The sequence below is a fragment of the Montipora capricornis genome, chromosome 2, assembly GCF_036669925.1.
Source record: "Montipora capricornis isolate CH-2021 chromosome 2, ASM3666992v2, whole genome shotgun sequence".
In the NCBI taxonomy this organism is placed as follows: Eukaryota; Metazoa; Cnidaria; class Anthozoa; order Scleractinia; family Acroporidae; genus Montipora; species Montipora capricornis.
Window position 1 is genome coordinate 14,830,829 of NC_090884.1, and position 4,949 is coordinate 14,835,777.

Genomic DNA, 4,949 nt, shown 5'->3' on the forward strand with positions numbered 1-4,949 from the left:
TCCCAATTCGGAGGATGTTGTTTACCTCCGAGCGCTTTGCTGGGCTTCCTATAGGAAATCCATGAAATATAAAGTCAAAATGGTAATTCAGAGGAACGGCAAGCCTAAACTTCTTTCTGCCGAATGTGACAAAATATGCCCTGCGGGAAAAAGCGGTTGTTGCTGCCACGTGATGGCGGTAATATGGAAACTAGATGAAATATCCAGAAAAGATGGGGTTCAGCCCGCTGATAAGCGCAGTTGTACCTCCAAACCTAGAAAATGGGGAATACCTGGAAAAAGGACTGTACAGCACAACCCAATCATGACACAGAAACTATTCAAACCCCGCCTTTTCTTAGATATCAAGGGAAGAAAGCGACGGGGTGTCTATCCCACGTTGTTCGATCCAAGGCCATCAAAATCACGTAAAATAGACTTAGAATCTGTTGGAAAATTGAAACAAAATCTACAAAAACTAAATCCTAATGTTCCATTGTCGAAAATGATCCCTGATGTAGATGATATCAAGTTAGTTGACACAATAGTTGGAGAGGTTGCCTATGGTTCTGCACTTCATGTGCAACTAAAAGAGTTTGGAACAGTCGTTCAAGAGAAGGAGAGTTGTACCTCTTCTAACTCTTCGCCTTCAATTTCAAGTTGCGAAGTACAAGTTAGTGAAATAGTTTAGGGAAGGGAGGAAACACAACGTAATGAGGACAATGGTTTTCGAATAATTTCGCCAGTGAAAGAACACCCAGTGTTTCTCCATGAAATACACCAGCGTTGTGAAAGAATTAAAAAAGGTCTTTTCAAAACTGAAGATGAAATTGCAGACATAGAGTATCAAACAAGAAGACAGTCTGCCTGCCAAGAATGGTACAATCACAGGTTTGGTAGAGTTACAGTTTCAAAGAGCTACAGGGTTGGATGTTCTCACTGAGGTGGGGACTTCCCCGAGTAAAATAGTCAAAGAAGTCCTAAACTATGGCAGCAACTATTGGTCACCGTTAAAGAATGAAAAACTAGTCACAGATGGCTACATTTAAATTATGCACCAGCAGGAACACAAACAAGTCACTGTAATGCAATGTGGTTTCTTTATTGAAAAAGAAAACAGTGTTTAATTTTGGGTGCCTCTTCAGATGGTGTAATAACTGATCCTAGCAGGAATGACCCCGAAATGGAAGTTTTGAAGCTAAGAATATCGTTTTCAACAATGGAAAGAGCATAGAATATGCCCTTGTGCGGAATACTATGTGCAAAAGGACTGATTCAGGTGTATTACAAGTCAACAAGAATCACACGTACTTTTATCAAGTACAGCAGCAAATGTATGTGGTTAAGAGACTTTGGAGTGTTCTTGCAATCAGTGGAAGTAAAGGAAATTTGTTTTGTGTGGAAATCCTCTTCGAACCAGAATGGTGGAAGGAGAAACAAAAGAACATTGAAATTTTTGATAATAAATATATCATATATGAGTTAGCTTACCCCAATATCCGAGATGGTCTATGTAGGTGTGGTTTTCACTGATTATAAACAATCAGATTTGTAAAATCTCGTGCTCTTAGTTAAATTTGTCATTCACAGTGAAAGAGAATGTAAACATGTTTTACTAAAGTTCGGTGCAGAAATATAGACAAATTAGTTCAAAAGGATCTCAATCTCCAGCGTCATAGAAGCTTTTAATAGACAAGAAGGTTTTGCACATCATAATGTTAAGATAAACCAGTGAATGACACATTTCCTTAACATGTTAAAGCAGGCTTTTGCCAGTTTACAAGCAAGCAGGTCACTGTCCAGAGCTGATTTATTACTCCAAATAAACTTAATGGCACAACACTATCAAAGATTTGCCAACCTTTGATTCTTCTAATGGCCCTTTCGACGTGGATTCTTAAATTGGCAATTCTCATAGTCTCAAAACAGTCTTCTTTGGAGAACTGTTCAGATTTACTTTGTCGTTTAGGAGGAATGAAAAGTGTTACCTTCTTTTTTGCCAGTAAATCCTGAATGTCAAATCCACGGTCAGCCACAATCAGGTCATGTTGATCAAGCAAATCAACAAAAGAACTCCTTTTTACAATCTCCTGGTCAGATATACTTCCTCCATACAAACTACTCGCAAATGTAATCCAAACATTTGGGGAAATTCCTACAAGACCTTTGAATGTGTTGTGGGACTTGTATTCAGAATAAAGTTCACTTTGTTTCTCAAGGTCTTGAGGAGTCTGGCATTTATTTCTGTGCAGTCTATTTTGCATCTTATGTTTTCAAACTCACCCTTAAAAACTTCAGGTAGATGTTGTTTTAATCTGCTCTTTAGAAGACCATATAAGTAAGCTTCCTAGCATCAAATATAGGTGATTAGTCCATGTTATAGTTAGGTCTGAAACAACTTGCTCTGAAATACTGAACCTAAACGCGAGATCACGCTCGAATAAACCAAGTCTTAAACGGGTTAAAAAAAGCCAAAACTCATCAATCGGTTGCAAACTCCTGGCGCAACCAACATTGCGTCCAGGAAACCTCTTTTCTTTCCCTGTCATGAAAGGAAATTTACCTTCAAAATTAATAGAATCAGTATTATCACGTACAAAACTGAAATAAGTTAATTTTGGGGCATTAGGCTCAACATATTCCCAGAATTCTGATAAAGTTACATAGTCTGGAAATCCAGTATAAAATTTTATATCTTCATGACTACTTGAAAATCTTTCCAGACCAAACTTGGAAATTCTCTCCTTTGCTTTAAGTTCTTGCAATTCTTGAAGCAGCCTTCCATGTTCCATCTTTATTTCTTCTATCCACTTGTCAAGTGTTGTTGGACCGAAGACAACAAAGTCGTTTCGGAAAGCTTCTGCAATCCCTTTCTGCTCTTTATTTTCATGAGCACTCTCGGCTCTTGTTATCCCTTCAGATTTCTCACATCTCAACTTCGACCTTTTCGCTGTACAAAGCGATCCTTCATCCACTTTTGTCCAAGGAAAGACCGATGGTACGCTTCCCGGCTTAAAGTCTTATCTATGACCCGTCAGACTCCGTTTAAAATCCGTCGGCAAGAAGTGTTCAGAACAACAGAACTTTTTTCCTACCGTGCAAAGATGGCATCACCTCTTTTCTTACGAATTTCCCACTTCTTCAGTTGTTGTGCGTCCGATGGAAACCGGCATGAAACGATAAATCGGGTCGATTTTCACTTCGGTTATTACAGTTTGCAGCTGCGCAACATTTGCGACCAATTTTTTCCTCCTTGCTAGCAATTTGCACGGTTGAAGTAGCTTTAAATTTGCCCACGACCCCGTTCTTGTTTGTTTTGTCCGACATTTTTCATGCTGCGAGGGCTATTAAGCCTCACTTGCATGCAACTTCCGGTTTTTTCTGGAATCGGAGTATTGACGATGGTTACAAAGCATTTGAAGGTCAAGCCTCGTTTCCATGTTGGACTCTGAGTGTCACACTTTTATCCCCCACAAGCCGTCGGTTCAAGTTGCAAAATTGCCAGCAACATTTGGCATGTTCCATAGGGTCCTCTTAACACATTCTCGTCACCAGAGCCTCGGGTAGACCCAAGGCTCTGGGAAACTCTGCGTAGCAGAACATGCGCCGTAGGGTTCTTATAGCCAAAACATTGGCTGTTTGAACCTTACGGCGCCTGCTCACTCCTCGTGCTAACATGAATGCACCAATTAGAGACGCTTTTGATTGTTCTTCACGAAAACCAATGAAAAAACACCTTATTTCAGGGTTCCCCAGAGCTCTTCCCTCCCTCAGTCAAGAGAAGAGCTCTGGGGTCGAGATTGCCTCTTAACACATCTAGATAGGCGGCTTGCTTTCTTCATGGAATTCCCACGGGACTTTATCTCGCGACATATGCTCCCTGACTACTAGCAAGGTTTTCATCTGCGTTTCGCGCTAAAACGGGGATGACGTCATTCGCAAGTTCTGCACTTGAATGGCGCAATCCGACGAAACACTCGAACATATTTGTTTCTTCGAAATCGAAAGAGGAAATTTGTTTACTTTGTGCTAAAGGTATCAGAAACAGAGACGAATTAAAACGAGAGCTTATTTCAATCTCGAGTCGCCCCTTGGAAGGTAGATCTCCAGTGATACCAACACTTCGTGGCGTAATTGTGCTTATAGAAGTGAAACACTAGTTCACAAGATTAACGATCAAGAGAAAGCTTCAAATCGTCAAGAAAGTCAATTGATTTCACTCATGAAAGATCAGGTAAACTTCAGGTGTAGAAGACGTGCTCGACCGTGATTAAAAGACATCCTAGACCGGGAATAGAAGGAGAGATACATCTTAGTGAAACTTACATTTATGCACCTATCATCAGCCATTCCCTGATGGGGGGGGGGGGGGGGAACCCCGGGATAATTATACTCTTTATGGGGTCTTATAGCGAGATTTGAATCTTACCTGGGGTTGGGAAAAATCAGGGAGATTTTGTTTTTATTCGCCTCAAACCAAGGTGGAAATCGGGGACTTCGTTAAGAGAAACAAGTCATTTCAAGTTGTCTTACGTGCATGGAATTACAGCCGCTGAACACAGGAATGCGAGCTCATCCAACTCCTCGTGGCCATGGCGGATTCTTCAGGTGGTCCGTCAGGTATTGTTATGTCAATCTTTTTCCATCTTGCTTCTGCTGATACGAACTGTGGGAAATTATTTACTAATAGTGAGCTTTTTCCTTTGTAAAACCTGGCACCATGGCAATTGCGTGGGGATTACTGAAAAAGATGGAGAGGAATTGCAAGAGTTTTATTGTGATATGTGTGCAGCTTGACTATGCACAGACATGATATGTGTGCAGCTCGACTATGCACGTTTCGAGCGTTAGCCCCTTCGTCAGAGCCTGACGAAGGGCTAACGCTCGAAACGTCAGCTTTTAGAATCTCTTTACGTTGGCCAATTTACATTATCAACTCCGTTGATAAAACCAAATTTTTGTATACTTCT

The 4,949-nt window shown here is 40.8% G+C and overlaps 1 long non-coding RNA gene across 1 annotated transcript in view; it reads right to left on the minus strand.

The window, feature by feature from the left end:
* LOC138038933 (uncharacterized) overlaps positions 1 to 4,605 on the minus strand; it is a 38,296-nt gene extending 33,691 nt beyond the window's left edge. The window contains exon 1 of the long non-coding RNA XR_011130332.1: positions 4,409 to 4,605. This is a non-coding gene — a long non-coding RNA (uncharacterized lncRNA). The remainder of the gene's footprint in view (positions 1 to 4,408) is intronic.
* Between the last annotated feature and the right edge of the window lie 344 nt (positions 4,606 to 4,949).